Below are 21,602 nucleotides of genomic sequence, written 5' to 3' on the forward strand. Positions count from 1 at the left end.
GATGTAGAGCGAGTCGCGGACAGTTACATGGCCAAGATGGATCAGAAAAGGCCCGATCGACGATAGAAGTGATCCAGACCATCGAACCTTAAATCGGGCGTATCTTGCAATCCGGAATGAGTTATCTGACGTAAAATATATGATTTTGGGGTAGAACGAGCTACTGAAGCCAATCAACCTCGCTACACTGGGTTATGCAGCCCGAAATTGTGAAAAACCCCTGGATTGACAGTCGTTTCCCTGTTTTAATTTCGTTTTTACTATAAATAGTAAGTTTTAGTTTGATTATAACTCTTCATCCGTCGGGCTTTAGGAGTTGCGCCCAATGTGAAAAGAGCTTAGAATAATTAGGAGAACGGTTTGGTGAAGCTAAATAGGACACTTACTATTTTTGGCCGAAAACCTTGCGCCCTAGTAGACTTCACGATCGTCTATAAATAGTATGTTTACTATTTATAGTAAGTCGCAGATTCTAGGAGTTTGAGTTGTAATTTGATTTTAATTTCTTTTCCATTGCTTGGCACCCCTATTTAAAGGGTTGTGAACTCATTTTTATTCATCAATTCATCAATTCATCAATTTCAAATTTCTTAGAATTTATTTCTATTTTCTGCTTTCTTTCCTCGTGGATTCGAGAAGTCTTTGTGAGGAGTCCAGAGAAGCTCTGTGGATTCGGAGTAGTTATCCTCATCACGTTCATCCCTTTGGACTCCTCTAGGGATGAACGTGATGAGGATAACTACTTTGAATCCGCGACTTACTATAAATAGTAAACTTACTATTTATAGACGGTCGTGATGTCTACTAGGGTGCATGGTTCTTGGCCAAAAATAGTAAGTGTCCTATTTGGCTTCACCAAACCGTTCTCTTAATTATTCTAAGCTCTTTTCACGTTGGCCACAACTCCTAAAGCCCGACGGATGAAGAGTTATAATCAAACTAAAACTTATTATTTATAGTAAAAACCGAAATTAAAACAGGGAAACGATTGTCGATCCAGGGGTTTTTTGAAATTCCGGGCTGCGCAACCCAGCGTGGTGGGGTTGGTTGGATTCAGTAGCTCGTTCTACCCCAAAATCATATATTTTACGTCAAATAACTCATTCCGGACTGCAAGATACGCCCGATTTAAGGTTCGATGGTCTGGATCACTTCTGTCGTTGTTCACTCCCCAAGTATAGAGTTGTGATGTAGTAATAAACTCGGTGAGACCGAGGTCGAATCCCAAAGGATTGAAACATGTACGTTATCTAAAAGTAACCAGAACTAGATCTAGACTAAGATGAAATCGAAACCAAGTGAATATGAGGGCATAATGGTGAAAATATTAATCTAGAAATTATAAAAATCAAAAGTAGGAAACTAGGGTGCTAAGGATCCACTTGTAGAGATCAGGGAGATCTACGGTCAATTTATGAACTCAACTGGACTTGGAGTCCCATCTTCATCCAGTTGGAAGATATAATCTGAAAATCAAATCTAAACGTCTTTTGATCTAGTTTTCAAGAGATAAGATGAATGTAAATTAGAATAGATTCCATCACAAAACCATGCCCATGAGACAAAGTAAACAACAGAATTAAACCAATCCACAGCCAATCTGATAGATGTATGAATGTTAGGAAGGATTCCGTCATCCAACCATGTCCAAGGGGCGATGGTGAATAACATGGCTTCCAAACTACATAATTACAATAATGAAAAGGAAATACTCAAAGCCATCGCAGATCTATTGTAATGTAAGTCACAACAAACCATTAAAAACTAAAGGTATTCCTCAAAATCAAACTAACATCAAAAGTAATTCAACTAGCATGAATCCAAGTTGCAGGATCAACCCCATCACGCCACAAGCTTCACCTCTTAGCCCTAGCTAAGAGGTTCAGCCCAATATGAATGGGCTGGATCCCTTAAACAAAAACAAAATAAAAAGAAAAAAAAAACAAAACAAAACTACTATCTTTCACTCTCTCTCCTGCACGTTCAAGCCAAGATTAGATGATCCATTTCTCTCTCCTTTCTTCTCTCTTTATAGGTGCCAGGGGCTGTGCAGAGGGCGGTGTTGAAGAGCCGACCTTGCTGGAGTTGGTCTTTACGCACAATAATAGGCAGAAACCGGAAGCCGCTGCGACAATCCTCATGCAGTTATGATGGCAGCATCTCAGCTCTTCTCTTCTTTGCTTTCTTTCCAAAAGGACAACGTCCCCTGGGACTATTTTGAACGATCTACATGATGGACGGTCTGGATTACCAATCCGACGCTGACCGAGATCACACAACAGCCCGAGAAGGCCGAGTGGCATTCGGTTTTCTCGGACGTTCGCAATAGAGCTTGCGCTGATGTGTGGTGGGGTCCACTTAGACTGATCTTATGGAGAGTCAAATCCATTATAAGAGCCTCTGCATCTGACCTTGATCACGATCCCAAGTTTGGAGAGAATCTGTGGTTCGGATGGGCCACACTGTCAATCGATGTAGTGGTGTATTCCTTGTAGGTGTGAGCTTGGATGCATGCATAGACACATCAAAGTAATAAATATTTAGATTAAATCGTGGCCTTCACACGATGGACCGCTCGGATCACCCAAAAGGATGATAATGGTGGGCCACTACATCATCAGCGGACGCCCTACTGCGAAAGAAATAGAGATTTTCCTTCTCTGTATAGGAAAGTCGGGCAGGTGCGGGTCAAAGTCGGTTTGACCCGACTTTACGTTCAGTGCACCTCCAGTGCACGTGTGTTATGCACACTCATCCCATGTAAATGGGTCCCACAGTGATGTTTCGAGCAATCCACTCTATCCATCCATTCTTCCAGATAATTTAAAGGGTCGAGCCCAAGTTGGAAGCATATCCAGTGATTTAGTGGGCCCTGAATCAGAGATTTATGGCTTGATTTATCCGTTGGGCCACTTCCCTAGGGATCCAAAGGCTGAAATTTGAAGTGTACGGTTAATTTATGGTCTTCAGGCCATATATGAAGTTTCGATCTAAACTGATGATTGGAATCCTGTGATCTTGCATTCTGGACGATTTTTGGGCCACTTGAGCTTCAGTTTCCCCATTTTCTCGGATCTTTGGTATGTAATTCCGTCAATCCTAGTCCCCTGGAGTCCGTCCCTTGCCTTTAGTGTCATCAGAGCGTTAAATCCATGCTTTAAGCTTCCTTTTCAGTTCATGCTCGTCAATACACTCTGCATCACAAACATGGTTAAAGCGGGCCATTAAACGGTATCATGTTCATAAATCCAAGCAATAACTGGGGTCTAATATGCAATACTTGACCCTCAACACAACCCCCAACCAGCATCTTGCTAGTCCCGAGCAAGGTATGGGAAAAATAAATTGAGAATTACAGGACAATTTCTATAAACTCAAGTGATTTTTAAAAATAATCTAGAAATAGAAGTCTAAGATTCATGATTGTTGGCATTACTTTCTCCTAAAATCAAGCTCACGGTAAACTTCATAATCAAGTTCAAATATTAATCCATTAATTAGAACAATTCTAAACATCAAGTTCCATGGGTGTATAGTGTAATCACGGCTTACCATCATTAAGAGATCCAATTGTCAATTTTTATGATACATTGATGATCGAATGAGCATTCAAGACAACCAAAACCTAAACTAGAAATTGCCTTACAATTTCCTTTTTTTTTTTCTTTCATTCTTCCAGCTTTTGATTTTTCCATCGAGGGGAAAGGGAATCACATCCACACCTATAAGGAGCAAACGTATGTTGAAGATCGTACACCCAACCCTTTCCTAATGACAACTGTTTTTAAGCTGGGTATTCTTTTTCTTTCTTTCATTCATTCATTCTTTTTTTTTTTCAAAAACTTCTTTTTCTTTTTCTATATTCTTTGTATTGAACAAGATGGACAATTCCCTAGGTTGGTTCCTTCCATGCTTAATGATCACCATGTTACAATTCAATATCGAACTAAAACCTTAATGTGCAAGCGAGATGTGTCCTGTGAATTCATGACTCAATCAATGTTTACAACTTCTAATAATGGATTAACAATTCAAACTTAACTGTGAAATCTAACAGATAACTGAATCCAAGAGTCATAAATTACCAACATCATATATTTTGCAATTCCAAGTGTCCCAGATGGCCATCAAAATCACTTTGAATTCATACAAAATTCCAGAAAAATTTAAAATTTTCACAATTTTTTGCTCAAGATCAAGAAAACCTGATCAGGAAACCTAATCTCCCACACCCAACCTAAAATCTACATTGTCCTCAATGTAAAAGAAATAAGCATGCAATGCACATGGGACAACGAAAATATAAGAGGAGTGATGGAAAGATAGTACCTGGACGAAAGAATCAAGAGGCTTTCCCAAGATATCTACGTAAGAGCGGGTCAGCACAAGAAAGAAACCAACAGAAGTAAAATAAAAATAACAAAAATAAAATCTTACCTACATCACTTTCATAGGTGCTCTCGATTGCATTTAGCATATGCAACAAGCCTTTAAACCCCTAGGTTGCCCCTAGTGGACAAGTTGTAGTCTTGTGAGGGTTTGCAACAATGTTACCCGCAAACATTGAACTAAGAAAATAAAATGGAATGAAAAGTTAGGTTGCCTGCCAAGAGTGCTAAGTTTACCATCTATCCTAAAGTAGTATAAAACAAACTACCCTAGTCCTATGAAAGCAATGAAAAACTACTCGATCATGCCGCAAGATTCCTCTTCCGGCCAATATCTTGATAAGTTTCTCAATAAGTTCTTCAACAGGATCATCCAAAAGCCCCTTTTGCAATAGGCTTGGGCGCCCTGGAGCATGACTTTCCAGAGAGACTTATATATCTCATAAGAAATTTTCCATTGAATTACTTGAGGTATCCAGACTATATATGATTCACCTGTGACAGAAGAAGTTTCAACGTTAGTATCCCATGGTGAATCAGAGACTACACGTAAATAAAGTTCAGAAAACTCTTTAAGAAGTGATGCAGTCCTAATACATTCTAAAGTATCGGACTTCGGTTCCATTGTTAGCTCTTCCTCCTTTAATGGTAGACGTTTAAGATCAAGGGAAGAAAGGGCTTCAGAATAAGGGTTCTCTTGGTCAGTGATGACTACCAGGATATTGTCTTACAAGGCATCCACTTTATCTCTTGACATGGAATCGTTTGAATTTGCAAAGTGTGCCAAGCAATCCCATGAGTTGGGAAGTTCAGCTGAGTGTGACTTATTTTTCACATTGGAGCTCGTGATGATCTGCCCAAAGAATCCATCATCCTTGAAAATAGACGGATGTACGCTTTCTTCCTCCAGTCCTACACAGATAGATTGAAAATCAATAGGAGAAGCATCGATGTGATCACTTTGTTCATGATTAAGACTACTCAATTGAGGCGTTGAATTGTCAAACGTGTACAGCTCAGATGGTGGCCTCAATTGAGTGGTTTCAAATTCCAACGTCGTAGCGAGCAACTTGTCCTTCTCCTGAATCACATCATCATTCGATTCAGAGGCGTGATCCAAACATATTTCACAAGAGTTAGAAGGGTCGGTTGTAAGGAGCTCATCCTCCACCTTTAAATCAGACATGTCAGGTGAGGGGAGTGACTCATTATGACCGACCACTTTGTGTACATCTTGATCATTGACCTGGACTAAACTTGAGATAGATTCCAGGGGAACTGTGGCTGCACATTCAGGATCGCCGTCCTAATATTCATCATATTCTAGTTCAGTGCAGTGCACATTTGGGATGAGATCGCCTTCCTCACATTCTATTCCTAAATTCGGTTAAGGTTCGAATAAACTAACCTTTACCTCATCATTGAAATCCTGTGTGTCATGTAAGGAAGGTGTGTCATCATCACTATATTTAAAAGACACCCATGTATCTTCACCATTCTTTTGAACAGTCATTGAGATCTTCTCATCAGGAAATTGAACTGCATGCTCATTGATGGAATTCAACTCATTCCAAATTTCAGATTTCTTTAAAGGCGAGTTAGGATCACTTTCCTCGCATTGTATTTTTGGATAGAATTGTGGCTGGGATGACCGAACCTCCTCTATCTTTTCAAGGCGCGAAGTAGGCGCTTCAAATGCTTTTCTAATTTCTATAAGACATGCTATGTTATGCTGAAATGAATCATCTTGGATCGTTTCTGGTTGGATCTCAAAGGTAGGGTATCCAAGAGAATAATCATTACAACATGTTATTGGTTCATCTTTTTAGTTTTGATGGTTCCATTGGTTATAGTCATACTGATCATACATGGGAGAACATGATGGTTGATAATAATCCTCATTCCCATAATTATGATCGTATACAGACCTATTAGCCGATGGAGAATAACGTTCTAGTCGGTTCTCAATGGAGAAAAATCTTGATATATACGTTAAATTCCAAAACCCTTAGGCATTCCCCAAAACTGCTTATCCATCTCAACATAGACACATACCCAAGCTTCCATGGTGAACCTTAATTCTGATTCTAATCCTAGAAGAAAATAAAAAAAATTCCTATACCAGTACAGAAAGTAAGAGGAGAAGTTAGAAGGATGTTACAAAATGAGAAGTTCCTATGTTAAGGTCCTGTAAAAGAAAACAAAAGAGATTAATTTCTAAAATAAAAAGTCTAAAGTTAGAAAGTTCCTACAATTGAAATAGAAAGTTAGTTTTTAAAAAGGAAAGTTCCCTAAACCTAGAAGCTAAGTTAGTTTCTAAAAAGAAGACCCAGAATTAGAAAGTTTCTAAAATAGAAAATCTAAACCTAAAATTAAAAAGTTTTTAAAAATAAATTAATTCTTAAAAAGGAAAGTTTCTAAAAATAAAATAAAGGAAAGATGAGTTAGTTTCTAAAATTAGAAAGAATTTCTAAAAAGGGAAATAACTAACCTAGTTTCTAAAAATAAAAGAGGAAAGTTTCTAAAAATAAACTATTTCCTAAAAATAAAAAAAGTAGAGGAATTAGAAAGGATTTACCAATTTAGAAGTTTATGTCAGGATCCTACAAAACAGGAAAACAGGTTAATTTTTAGAAAACAGAAAAATCTAAATCTAAAGTTAGAAAAATCCTAATTTTAAACTAATCCTAAAACTAGTTAATTTCAGAAAAACGTAACCATCAATCCCCGGCAACAGCGCCAAAAACTTGTTCACTCCCCAAGTATAGGGTTGTGATGTAGTAATAAACTCGGTGAGACCGAGATCGAATCCCAAAGGACTGAAACCTGTACGTTATCTAAAAGTAACCATAACTAGATCTAGACTAAGATGAAATCTAAACCAAGTGAATATGAGGGCATAATGATGAAAATATTAATCTAGAAATTATAAAAATCAAAAATAGGAAACTAGGGTGCTAAGGATCCACTTGTAGAGATTAGGGAGATCTACGGTCGATTTATGAACTCAACTGGACTTCGAGTCCCATCTTCATCCAGCTAGAAGATATAATCTGAAAATCAAATCCGAACGTCTTTTGATCTAGTTTTCAAGAGATAAGATGAATGTAAATTAGAATAGATTCCATCACAAAATCATGCTCATGAGACAAAGTAAATAACAGAATTAAACCAATCCACAGCCAATCTGATAGATGTATGAATGTTAGGAAGGATTTCGTCATCCAACCATGTCCAAGGGGCGATGGTGAACAACAGAGCTTCCAAACTACATAATCACAATAATGAAAAGGAAATACTCAAAGCCATCGCAGATCTATTGTAATGTAAGTCACAACAAACCATTAAAAACTAAAGGTATTCCTCAAAATCAAACTAACATCAAAAGTAATTCAACTAGCATGAATCCAAGTCGCAGGATCAACCCCATCACGCCACAAGCTTCACCTCTTAGCCCTAGCTAAGAGGTTCAGCCCAATATGAATGGGCTGGATCCCTTAAACAAAAACAAAATAAAAAGAAAAAAAATAAAACAAAACTACTATCTTTCACTCTCTCTCCTGCACGTTCAAGCCAAGATTAGATGATCCATTTCTCTCTCCTTTCTTCTCTCTTTATAGGTGCCAGGGGTAGTGCAGAGGGCGGTGTTGAAGAGTCGACCTTGCTGGAGTTGGTCTTTACGCACAACAATAGGCGGAAACTGGAAGCCGCTGCGACAATCCTCACGCAGTTATGATGGCAGCATCTCAACTCTTCTCTTCTTTGCTTTCTTTCCAAAAGGACAACGTCCCCTGGGACTATTTTGAACGATCTACATGATGGACGGTCTGGATTACCAATTTGACGCTGACCGAGATCACACAATAGCACGAGAAGGCCGGGCGGCGTTCGGTTTTCTCGGACGTTCGCAACAGAGTCTGCACTGATGCGTGGTGGGGTCCACTTAGACTGATCTTATGGAGAGTCAAATCCATTATATGAGCCTTTACATCCGACCTTGATCACGATCCCAAGTTTGGAGAGAATTTGTGGTTCGGATGGGTCACACCGTCAATCGACATAGTGGTGTATTCCTTGTAGGTGTGAGCTTGGATGCATGCATAGACACATCAAAGTAATAACTATTTGGATTAAATCGTGGCCTTCACACGATGGACTGCTCGAATCACCCAAAAGGATGATGATGGTGGGCCACTACATCATCAGCGGACGCCCTGCTGCAAAGGAAACAGAGATTTTCCTTCTTTGTATAGGAAAGTCGGGCGGGTGCGGGTCAAAGTCGGTTTGACCCGACTTTGCGTTCAGTGCACCTCCAGTGCACGTGTGCTATGCACACTCATCCCATGTAAATGGGTCCCACCATGATGTTTCGAGCAATCCACTTCATCCATCCATTCTTCCAGATAATTTTAAGGGTCGAGCCCAAGTTGGAAGCATATCCAGTGATCAAGTGGGCCCCGAATCAGAGATTTATGGCCTGATTTATCCTTTGGGCCACTTCCCTAGGGATCCAAAGGCTGAAATTTGACGTGTACGGTTGATTTATGGTCTTTAGGCCATATATGAAGTTTCGATCTAAACTGATGGTTGGAACCTTGTGATCTTGCATTCTGGACGATTTTTGGGCCACTTGAGCTTCAGTTTCCCGATTTTCTCGGATCTTTGGTGTGTAATTCCGTCAATCCTGGTCCCCTGGAGTCCGTCCCTTGCCTTTAGTGTCATCAGAGTGTTAAATCCATGCTTTAAGCTTCCTTTTCAGTCCATTCTCGTAAATACACTCTGCATCACAAACATGATTAAAGCGGACTATTAAACGGTATCATGTTCATAAATCCAAGCAATAACTGGGGTCTAATATGCAATATTTGACCCTCAATAGTCGTCGACTGGGCCTTTTCTGATCCATCTTGGCCATGTAACTGTCCGCGACCTGCTCTACATCAACAAATCAACATCAACAAACAAAACAAGAATAAAACAACCTAGATCCACCATGAAAGATTCATAAGTCATATGGTAGGGTATGTAGCTTGATATCTGTATAATGCTTGACATGGAAAAAATCGCAAGTCATGTGGGTGGTATATGTGTTAATTCAAAACCATGAGAAAGTGATAATGTTTGGCTTTTTGTTTTTTCTTTCCGGCTGGCAAGGGCAAATGGATTACAGTACCTTGACATCTATAATTTCCGAAAGATGTCCAAGTAAAATATTTGATATTCTGGCAGGGTATGATGTTTTATATGAAAAAATAAAATAAAATCACGAGTCATATAGGTGGAATATGTATCTCAAATTGAACTGGCTAAATTGTGGAACTAATATTGTGACTAAGTCACAGTCCTACAATCAGATTATTTGAACAATCCTAACCTCCTATTTGTGTGTGGATGTCTACCAATTCACGCAATACTCCAATAATGAAGCATAATTAACTTTTTCATTTATGATACATCTAAGCTTGGTCCTGTAACTTGACCAATTTGGTATGAATTACCACATATGCAATTTCTAAGTTATATATATATATATATATATATATATATATATATATATATATATATATATATATTAAAAGGAGAATACACACACTCTTACACCCATACAACACTACATGGGCTCTCAAACCCATGACCTCAAAAGATTAGAAACAAAGAGTATCGCACTAACGCTGTGTAACAAAATCCCTAACCAGTAGTAGCTTGATGACTGATAACACATTAATCCTCATTTGTTGTCAAACAATCAAAAGCAATTCAAGCAATGCCATTGCCGAGATATACCCAGTAAATTTAAGTTGCTAGTCTGTTTCTAGTGTGCGGCTAAACTTAGGGGACAATATATAAAACACTACATAATAAAATGTTGAGTTTGTACTCCCAATGCATTGTTAAATCCATCCCCACCAACCCTTCAATATACAAAGCTAAGTGACCATTGACAATGATCTTTTCCATACTCATGATAAGAGCCAAGGGTTGTGATTCATTGAGTGGCTGTTGTGTGGGGGTAAAACAGGCCATTCATTAGGTAGTGCAGAATGTTACCATCTAGCAAAAATAATGTTAGTCCACTGATCAGGAGGTCAAACTTAAATGAGAAAAAAAAAGGGCAACTAGAAAGGGCCTTGTTCATGAAAAATCTCACCATTGATCTCATCCACCTCAATAATCACCTACTTTCTGGTCATTAAATCAACAAAAATCCACTTAAAATTGGTTAATTATGATCATCGTACTATATCATCAGTCTTGATATGCAGCCCGTCCAAAAGATGAAAAACGTGGGTAGTTGAACGATCCTTATCGATGATGGTCACATCATGCATACTTGTTGGGTGGTATGCATTTATTCCTCGTAGACCACGGCCTCTCAAATTCATCAGTAAATAAGGGACCACAAACATAGCATTCATTAGGAAATTCCCCCCACTAAAAAAAAAAAAAAACCATGAACGCTAGATTCATATGGAACACGATTTGGTAAGTTTGTGAAGTGACACGATCTTGAGCTGAAGAGCCATCCAAACCATTGATATGAGGGGGCCATCATTTGTCCAATTCAGGAGATTTATTGGGCATCGTCCATTCATTATGAATGGGACAATCATGATCGATGACTTAATCAACCATCCCAACAACTAAGCTCACTGGTTATTGGCTACCAAAATCTTCTTATGTAGGCAGTTAACATAGATGGTGAAACATTGACATGTGTGCATACATGTTTAATACATTTGTCTATTGATATTGTGTGTCACAACTTTGGGTGATTTAAAATTGATGATGGGACATGTGCAGGTAGGGCTACCAATGGGCCCAGCTGGCTTGTCTAGCTTTTGGGACTGGCCTGCCTCAGGCTGGAGTATTAGGCCCAAGGGTTAAACTCTAGCTTAAATTTCAAGACCCTTTTTCAATCAAGAAAGGCTTGGACTAGAGTGCACAACAGCCTGTCAACCCAGCCCATTACAGCTTGGAAGCGCAATTTTTCTATTATGAAAATAAATAAATAAATAAATAAATCATTTCTCCTCTTCGACTCAACGGTTCGGATCTATCCTATCAGCTTGAACGAGGGCATGATTTGTGTGATCCGGATACCGTGCATGAATGGACCGTCTACTGTAAAAAAAAAACATTATAAAAACGATGGAAAAGTATAACATGACTGTATATTATTATATTAGAGATTATACAGAAACCAATATGATTATCGGACTAGATAAAAACCTGCTGTGCGTGTGACATCCACTCCATCCATCAGATCATGATGTTAGACGCTGGGACCTAAATGCCCAAAACCAAAAACTCAGGATGATTTTTTTTTTTTTTTTTGCTTGAGGTTTCTTCATCCTCATAAAACAGTTATGCGGCCATCTAAGCCTGATTTTACATTTTTACCCTTGGTGTCATCCTTCGGAGTTTTGGACCCGGCGAAACGTATGATTTAAATTCAAAATTAGAAGGTTCACTTGATGGACGGAGTGGATGTTCTGTTAGAACAACCAGATTGGCCCCACTGGATATCAGCATGCATTTTTTGCTACTTCCAAATAAACGCGTGCTTTCAAAATATTTAAAACAGAACACATAAGGTTTACAAATACAGACAAAAGACTGCCTCTTACACCTTGACAAAACACTCATCACCCAAGAACAGTCGTGCTGTTGGTGTGTCTAAATGATAGATTTGTACTCACACCCTTTCTTTTTTACTGTTATACCCCATTGCAAGGGGCATGCGTGCGGAAGATTCTGTGTGGCCCACCTTTATGTATGTATGTCATCCGTCCATCCATTTTGTAAACTCCGGATGTTTCGCTTTAAATATTTTGAAATCTAGTCATTATTTAGTAATAGCCTAAAAGGTAGGCAGTTATTCTGAGAAGTCCATTTTTAAAACATTATTATTAAAATAATAAGATAGCCTCCCATCCCAAGCTTCCATCACCCCACCAAATAATAAATATATAATTTTACGAAAAAAAAAAAACTACCTAACTAATATAAAATTTACATTCTAATATCTTTTTATCAAATTGGTTCTTACAGCTGCATCATCATTAATCAGTATATGATTATCATTCCGCTGCCTTCTTTAACTTCTTTAATACTCCTTTGGTAGGAGAGTCAGCAAATGGATAGGCTGATTGGGCGGACTCCAATGTGATGTTTAATTATAAAATCCATCCTAGCCACTAGGTGCATCACCTCATGTTAGGCCAAGTGCCCGAAACTCATACCTTTCTATGACTCAAGTGTACCACATGATTGAAAACATTGTAGAGGGCAACAATTGCTTTTTAAATTGTTTTCCTTAGTATAGCCCACCCGAATTAGGAATGGGCCTGTTTCTTATGCCATTGGCATAAATTTTAGTTTGGGATCTAATACTCATACTTAGTTAATTTTATATGAAAATCACATAAGACCCATTAAAACTAAGGGTGGAAGTCTCTTTCCATATGTTTTCTTTTGTGTGGTTCACTTGAATCACAAGATAGCATGATTTTGTGGCTCTTGGCCTAAAATAGGATTAGGCATCTAATTGCCGGTATGAATTTCCTAAACACATTATGGTGGGCCCTCCAAAAAAATATGTCTAAAGCCCTCTTTAATTGCATGGAGGGATTATTTAGAAAAAGGAAAAAAGAAAAAGAATTGCATGGTATAAAATTTTTTAATTTTAACGGGGGCCATTCTGATGCTTATGCAAGATCCACTTTGATCATTAGATATTTAGTTCAAAATTAGGATCAGAGACAAAAAATAGGTTGGCTCGTGTGTTTACACCCATTTTTGACGTACCCTCGTGGACCGATAACATGCCGTCACAACCTAATAATAACAAAATTGTACTCGCGCCCAAGGATATATTTTGCTTCTTTATCTTTCAACAACGTGCTCAGTATGAATATAATAGACCCACCAAAGTAAGGATCCTATCATAGATTTAGATATCTACGGTAAAGTTGTCTCTCACAATCCTTGCGTAATAAAAGATTTTCTCGGAGATGTTCAGAGTTATCGCGATGATTATGAAGATTCGAAGATCAAACTAATATATAAGCGGATGGGAACCAATAGATTGGGTGCCGATCCAGATCCAACAAAATCGGTCTCATTAGATCCATATATCTTCATGATCATGATAGGGAGAGATCTAAAAATAGTTTGTGACCAAACCACATAAGATCACTACAAGAAAGTAGGCCTTTAGCCTCAATTTTTTAGCCTCGGTTCAAAAAAATGAGGCTAAATGTGCTTTTTAGCCTCGGTTGTAAAGTAACTGAGGTTAAAAGTTTATTTTTTGCCTCGGTTGGTCAGAAACTGAGGCCAAAAGTTTGCTCTTTTGCCTCAGTTGGTGAGCAACTGAGGCCAAAAGTCTGTACTTTTGCCTCGGTTGGTGAGCAATCGAGGTCAAGAGTCTGCCATTTTGTCTCGGTTAGTGACCAACTGAGGCTAAAAGTCCGCCCTTTTGCCTCAGTTGGTGAGTAACTGAGGCCAAAAGTTTACCTTTTTGTCTTGGTTAGTGAGAAATTGAGGCTAAAAGTCTGCCCTTTTGCCTCGGTTGGTGAGCAACTGAGGCTAAAAGTTTGCCTTTTTGCCTCGATTGGTGAGAAAATGAGGCTAAAAGTCTGCCCTTTTTTAGTCTCAGTTGAAAAAATGAAGGCTAAATGTGTTTTTTAGCCTCGGTTACTAAGGAACTGAAGCTAAAAGTTCATTTTTCGCCTCAGTTGCTAAGGAACCGAGGCGAAAAGTCCACTTTTTAGCCTCGGTTGCATAGGAACCAAGGCGAAAAGTCCACTCTTTAGCCTCAGTTGCATAAGAACCGAGGCGAAAGGTCTACTTTTTAGCCTCAGTTGCATAAGAACCGAGGCGAAAGGTCTACATTTTAACCTTAGTTGCATAAGAACCTAGGTGAAAAGTCTACTTTTTAACCTCAGTTGCATACGAACCGAGGCAAAAAGTCTACTTTTTAACCCTAGTTGCATAAGAACCGAGGCCAAAAGTCTACTTTTAACCCCAGTTGTATAGGAACCGAGGTGAAAAGTCTACTTTTTAGCCTCAGTTGCATAGGAACTGAGGTGAAAAGTCTACTTTTTAGCCTCAGTTGCATATAAATCGAGGCAAAAAGTCTACTTTTTAGCCTCAGTTGCATAAGAACCGAGGCAAAAAGTCTACATTTAAAAGTCTACTTTTTCGCCTCAGTTGCATAGGAACCGAGGCGAAAAGTCTACTTTTTAGCCTTAATTGCATAAGAACCGAGGCAAAAAGTCTACATTTTTGCCTCGGTTGCATAAGGACCGAGGCCAAAAGTCTACTTTTTAGCCTCTGTTGCATAGGAATCGAGGCTAAAAGTCTACATTTAAGAATATTGAAAAAAATTTGAGAATATTGAAAGAATTAAAAATTTTGACAATTGTGAAAATTTTGAGAATTTTGAAAAAAAAATAAAAAATTGAGACAATTGTGAAAAAATTGAGAATTTTGAAAAAAAATTGAAAGTTTTGAAAAAAGATTTGAATTTTCTAATAGCTAAGAATTTTTAAAATTTTCGACAACTTTTAAAAAATTAAGAAGTAATTTTTTTTTGAAAAATTAAGAATAAAAAATGATAATTATGAAAAAGTATGAATTTTTTTTAAAATTGAGAATTTTAAAAAATTAAGAATTTTGAAAATTTTTGAAATTTTTGAAAAGAAATAAGAATTTTGAATTTGAGAATCTTCAAAAAAAAAAAAATGGAAAATTTTAAAAAATTGAGAAATTTCAAATAATTGAAAATTCTAAAAAAATTTAAGAATTTCTAAAACTATTAAAAATTGATTTTTTTTTTTTGATAATTTTGAAAAAACTGAGAATTTTTTTTTTTTGATAAATATCAACAAATTTATAAGCTTGAAAAAATTTAGAATTAAAAAAAAAAAAATTACGAATCTGGATTTTTTTTCTTTTTGAGAATTTTCACACACGTATCGAACTGTCGTTTGAGTAAAGAGATCCAGTCGTTCATTAGCTAGGCCACCGTCAGACCGGTCCACTCAGCATGGAAATTTGTCGTTTTATCCACGGTCTGTTTTTGCCAAATAGCTATGGCTTGCTTGGTGAACGGACCAGTCTGATTTCTGGGCCAGGCCTTGCTAACAAAACCACCTCCCGGATGAATGGTCGGGATCTTGTACGCGTGCTCTATGTGATACTGCAGGTGCTAAGTTAGAATTCATGCGGTGAATGCCCTGTCCAGTTTATGCGAGTACCTCTGTCATTCATAAATTGTTGTCCATCTATGCCGTACATGTGTCCATTTGGTTGGATCCGCACTGTCCATGGCCCCCACGATAGAAACACTGAGAAAACAATAGTGGGGAGTGACGCCTGCCGTTGAAACCTTCCTAAGGTATTGCCACGACCCCTATAAATAGAAAAAGAAAACCCAAACCCCCTTCTCTCCCTCTCTCCCCGCCCCATCTCTCTCTCTGCAACTCCGTAAAACCCATTTTCTACTCAACTCCAGTAGCTACCCACTCTCTCTCTCTCTCTCTCTCTCTCTCTCTCTCTCTCTCTACAAAGCAAACGCTCTCTCTCAGTCGAGTGTCGAAGCAACCATCGCAGCACAAGCACTCTCGATCTCCCTCTCTCAGATCTCTCCCTCTTTCTTTGTCCATATCCTGCTCAATCTCTCTCTTGAGATCGGCCATCATCAATGCTGAATGTTGAAACCCTAATTGGGGTTTTACAATGAAAATTCACACAGTTTGATTTTTTTCAGCGAAATTGTCATTTAGACCTAATCACTAGATCTGTGTGTTGGTTTGTGCTTGTTGTTGTGTGTGTTGGTTGTTTTCTTATTTCCCCAGACGTTTAGTAGGAATCCTAAAATAGGCCATGGAAGATGGAGAGATCGATTTCCAGTTCAGGTCTGCACTTCTGAATTCCTCATTTCCATCTCAGAGATTGGTAAATCTCTCTCTCTCTCTCTCTCTCTCTCTCTCTCTCTCTCTCTCTCTCTCTCTGTAATTTCATCTCAGAATCGATTTTCTATTTTATCTTTTATTGGATTTTCAAATGTTCCTAAATTTTCTGCAGTACGTTTGGGTTTTTAAACCTGGCTTTTCTAAATTCTAGATCTGAAACAGATTCTGATTTGTTCGATCTGCACTTGCATTCGAAAGCAAAAAATCACAGATCTCTTTCTCTGCATATCATTGCAAAAATCTGTAATAATCTAAAATTGTTCTCTTTTTGATTTTTTTTTTTAAATAATTCCTTCAATTCAATGCAAGCAAAACATGTATTGTCAAGCCCCGATTGCCCACAAGTGGAGCCCACATTTTGTTGATCTAGCAATTCATTTGGTGGGCCTCGAATTAGATGGATAAGGCAATGATCCACATTCAATATTCAATTGGTAAGGGTGAAAGATGGTTGGGATCTTTCTATATGGATGACGTTTAGGGATCATCAAATCAACTACCTAGATCACCGAACTGCAGGCTCCACCTGGAGGAACTTAGTGCCCATGATTCTCAGCTGAGGATATGCTAGCAGTTTCTGAGCTACTTCATTTACTTACTAGTTGAGATTTCTAGTTTGAATTTAGGCAGTTTGCCCCCACCTTTTCTATTATTATTCTCATTTTGCTTCATGGCTTCTCTTCATATATATTGTCATTGAGATTTCTATTTGAAATGGATGTCTTGTTATTTATCAGTTTTTATTCCTTTGCATAACTGTTGTGATTTTTTTGTCTAAAAGTTGCCATCCACATTTGTTTCTGAAGACTCATCATCTACTATCCTTTTCATTTGTTAGTTTTGCTTCTTTTAGGATCTATTTGGATGCTTTGTTGAACCGTATTGCAATTATTCAAATTCATTATGAGAAGAATATGGCCAAATTGTGACTGGTGCCATTTTAATTTGTTGCAATTCCATGGGCTTTTAAGTTGGCCAGTTGGACTTGGAATGATAATAATTTCAATTTGAGTGGCTAGCCTCACTAGAGTCATTTACTCATTGAATGGAACTATTGCAATTCAAATTTGGGTGAGCATCCAAACACGGCCTTAACTGTTGGGACTTGGGAGTCCAATATTAGTTTTCTTCCCCCATGCTTACTACATTTCTTTTCCTTTTTCTCTATGGGTTTTGTATCATTTCGTCAATTAGATTTTGGGATTTCTAGTTTTAGATTCTCTCTAGCTATTCTTTTGGACAAGTGTTCTCCATTTTGTTTGTCTTTTGCTTACTTTCCTTGGCTGTCAAATATTTAAGCTCAGTTCTGCATTTCTGTTTTGTTCTTCAATAGGTGGAATGAGAGGTCTCCTATAATGGGTTTAGGATAGATGAATTTATCCCTCATAAAACATCAGCATACATTAGCCAACATGACTTGCACTTTTGCACATATTCCAAGACTGAATTTTTAAAATTTTATTTTACATGTCATGTGATGGAAGAGCTCCTGAAGGAACTCAAGAAAGGAGAGAAAAAGGCCAGAATAATTGCTGACTTTGATTTGGATGCATACATGAATGTGGTCTACTGTTTGCTTCCTTTTATTCTAGAGGTGGTTAAAAAGTTAGTTTCTATTGGCAATGATTAAAAGCTACGGTTAATTTTGAGAGGCAATAACAGTCGATTCGAGCTCAAAATGAGAATGGTACGTAATTATCCATCCAAGCTCAAAATTAATTGATTCACGTTAGTATGATTTATTTCTGATTCTATGTGGAAGTTCCTGACCACAACTTTGTGCATTTTGGCTTTTCCCTGGCTTTGACTTTCTTTTTATTTAACCATTTGTTTGTAGCTGTCGATCAAAGGATTATGAACTTCCAGTGTAAGCTTACTCAACCCACACTGAGATCCATTAAATTAATAGTCTAGATTACCACATACACCGCTTGTACGGAACCCAAGACGGTTTTCATACCCAATGCATCATGGCCCATTACTTTTGTTCTATTTCTGAGTTGTTTTAGCATATATAGCCAGATCAGGTCCTTTTCAATGACCCAAAATGTTTGCATCTTTTCCTTTGAATATAGGCGATCTGCTTAACCACTGAATATATAAGGGCTTTGAATAATCCAGAGGCTAAAATATTCCAACAGAAGAGTTTTTATTTTTATTTTTACTATTTTTACTACCCACATTCAAAATTAGACCATCACATAAACAGTTTTGATCATTGAAAGGTGTCCCAGATCTGAAGGATAAAAAGCTCCAACTTATCATACGTGTTTTCTTAAAGAATTAGTATTTAACCTTGGCGATACACCAAACAAATATATTCCTTTATTGGTGGAATTGCTATAAAATTCCCTTTAAGATGACATTTTATTGTTTGAACACTCTTCTGATTTTGCTAAAGCAATGACAGTTTCTTATCATATTGTACCCAATGGATTTTGATGTATGGTTGCATGTATCTTCTTTCATACCCTGCATATGGTGTCATTCGCTGTGATATTGTTGGCTTAGAGAAACTAAGCATTGGGATGGTTCCTCCATGTGGGTGCTTTGCACGTGAGCTTTTCTATGTGTCAATGTTTGCTTGCCTTGAAATTGCCCATCCATGACCTTTTTTATGAATTCCTAAGTGAGAATTTGGGGTAGAAATATTGCTTCTTCTGCCAAAGACTTGGTTACTAATCCTTTCTTAAAAAGCTAGGCAGTTCATATGAACTTAGAATCTTTGTTTTTATGAAAGAATTTTCATTTTCTTTTTAGTTGAAGTCATCAGCCTGATCTTTTTAATTGGTTTGATTATCAGAATCTCTTCAAATGGAGTTCAAAATAGCAACATATTAAGGTATGTCCCTTTCTTAGTTTTTGTCATGTCATAGTTCAAGTACATGAACTATAATTTGTAATGAATTCCTACCTGTTGAGTTTTCTCTTTGATAGAGTGAAGAAGAAGAGTGGATTTCATTTTCCGTTCTTCTTTATACTTAGAAGTTGTGTTTAATATTGCTCAAGTCATTAGGGTATAACCCATGTATGGAGGATTTCATGTTTCCATGCTCACCAACCAAAAACAGAGTTCTCAACCTATGGCTTGTCATGATGTGAGCTTTTGTGTTATTTGGATGGCAAAGAACCATCAATTCCACAAAACAATTGTTAACATTTTTTTTTATAGTTGTTGTTCTTGTTGTTTTGGGGGCATGTTGATGAATAGTTTTGATTGTATTTTCATTTTTGATGGTTAAATTCTTCATCACATACCATTAATATCATAATGTTAAGTCAGGAAAATGACTAGAATTTTTTTTTTCTTTGCTAAAATTGTCTGACATGTTTTTAATTGTTGTGTTTCAAATGATTGCAGGGGAAAGGAAGTGCATTTTGTGCTGGTGGTGATGTTCTACATATGGCCCATTTTGTAATCACCAGTAGATGTCTCTTTTCTAGCCTGCGACAAATCCTTTAATGACAAGATATAGTACATTGCAATAGATTTTTTTTTTTGGTGATATTAAGTCAATGTACCGAACGTTTTATGAAACTCAATTTTGGATCTTTGTTTGATGAGTTTTACTCAATCGCTATGGACTACTTTCATTTTTTGGAGAATTGAGCATTCTTAATGACAATTGTGCTGCTTAGTTTTTTAATTAATCAAATCATGGGAGCCAATGATTCAGGATGTTTGTCAGGCAGGTACGCAGTGAAAGAAACATGGCTAAATCTATCTTTAGTCTTAGTTTTGCCTCAATTACCTAAACTGAGACTACAACTCCTGTGGTTAAAAGCTTTAGCCTCAGTTGTTGAGAACCGAGGTTAAAAATAGATTTAGCTTCAATTGGAGGCAACTAAGGCTAAAATTTGGATTTAGTCTCGGTTGGAAACAATGGAGGCTAAAATTTTGATTTAGTCTCATTTTGAGAAAACTGAAGCTAAAAGGTTCTTTTAGCCTCACTTGAGGAACTGAGGCTACAAAAGTCATTTTAGCCTCGGTTGCTAAAATTGAGGCTAAAGCCTTTAGCCATGGGGTTTTCAACCTCAGTTTGGATAACTGAGGCAAAACTGAGGCTAAAGGCTTTAGCCACAGTTTTGAACCTCTTTAGCCACAGTTTTGAACCGAGGCTAAAGCCCTCTTTTCTTGTAGTGGATAGAGCCCTAAAGCTCCATGGATCTCTACAACAACATTGGAAAGACATTTAAAAAGAGTTTTTAATATATTGAGATATCTTGGCCATGCTGCGATGATTAGAAAACAACTAAGCAAGAGTTTTACCACATCCTGAAGCTATGAAGTAGAACGTGATGAAGAGCTTCAGGCCTATACCAAACACGAATTATTTTCACAATATTTATCTTTTATCCTTTATCTTAGCATAATTTAATTTAGTCACTTTACTTCCCTCCAGCTATATTGCAAAATGTTTGAGGTTTATATTAGATTGTTATTGTCCAATTTCATCATTGTAGTACGCTTTGGAATAGGTAAATATCCACAATCTTTTATTGTTGGATCCCGATCAACCGAGTTCCTATTTAGAAGATCAACATCTTAGTCACATCCTGCTGACTATTCACCTAAATTGTCTATCTATACAAGCGGTTCAGGTATTTATCTCTTAGTTTATTTTTATTCTCTAGTTTATTTATTACTTTATCGATTATACTAAACATCATTTATAAATTAATATTATTTTAGTCTTTTTTGTTTTAATATATTCATCTTTGTTCCATTGAGAAATATATTGGTTGCAATTACTACTGAAAGAACTGAAATTACATGGATTATCTAACATAATATCACGGCACACGAAAGCTTGCGGATCTTAGAATCATGGCTAAGTCTTAGAGAGGGTGAATAAGACATTTTAAAACTATTTATCAATTAATACGATTAAGGTGGTCTAAGATCATAAACTAAATAAGATACAATTGTCTATGAGGTGAGATATGAATATCAATTATGTGTGTTATAAATTAAGTACCTCGCATACATTCTGATCATGCATCCATATGAATTCAATAAATTCAATTACAAGCAAAAATAACAATGCATCCATATAAACAATCTCAAATATAATAATGTATAGTGGTTTAGTTAAGTGCATACTTTACTCTCAATAGACGCACTCAAACTCAAGTGTACCGAATTTCACTATCTCAATTGATTTTTCATATGTTCACCAGAAATCTTTACAATGATTTTTAATAGATTCACCACAAACCTACATGTATTCACCCA

At 37.2% G+C, this 21,602-nt stretch overlaps 1 long non-coding RNA gene across 1 annotated transcript; it reads left to right on the forward strand.

Moving 5' to 3' along the window:
* Positions 1 to 19,001: 19,001 nt before the first annotated feature.
* On the forward strand, positions 19,002 to 19,936 carry LOC131256092 (uncharacterized). The gene is made up of 2 exons (XR_009176588.1): positions 19,002 to 19,208; positions 19,728 to 19,936. It is a non-coding gene; the product is annotated as an uncharacterized LOC131256092 (long non-coding RNA).
* The last annotated feature ends 1,666 nt before the right edge of the window (positions 19,937 to 21,602 follow it).

The sequence above is a fragment of the Magnolia sinica genome, chromosome 9 (assembly GCF_029962835.1).
Source record: "Magnolia sinica isolate HGM2019 chromosome 9, MsV1, whole genome shotgun sequence".
Taxonomy (NCBI): domain Eukaryota; kingdom Viridiplantae; phylum Streptophyta; class Magnoliopsida; order Magnoliales; family Magnoliaceae; genus Magnolia; species Magnolia sinica.